Source organism: Otolemur garnettii, unplaced genomic scaffold, assembly GCF_000181295.1.
Source record: "Otolemur garnettii isolate 467f Iridium unplaced genomic scaffold, OtoGar3 scaffold00343, whole genome shotgun sequence".
In the NCBI taxonomy this organism is placed as follows: Eukaryota; Metazoa; Chordata; class Mammalia; order Primates; family Galagidae; genus Otolemur; species Otolemur garnettii.
The window spans coordinates 287,791-288,041 of record NW_003852738.1 but is presented as its reverse complement, the minus strand read 5'-3'; positions in this window follow the sequence as shown (position 1 = coordinate 288,041).

Here is a 251-nt window from a genome sequence, read left to right as displayed (position 1 = left end):
AACTATTGATAATGTTAGACTGGGGAAAGATTTTATGACAAACACTTAAGTGGCAATTGCAACAACAACAAAAAATTATACAAATGGGACTTAATTAAGCTGATAAGCCCTGCACAGCTAAGGATGCAGCAAGCGAAGCAAAAAGACAACATTCAGCATAAATCTATAAATATAATTCATCACATAAACAAATTAAAAAAGAAAGACCATATGATTCTCTCAATTGATGCAGAAAAAGCTTTTGATAACAT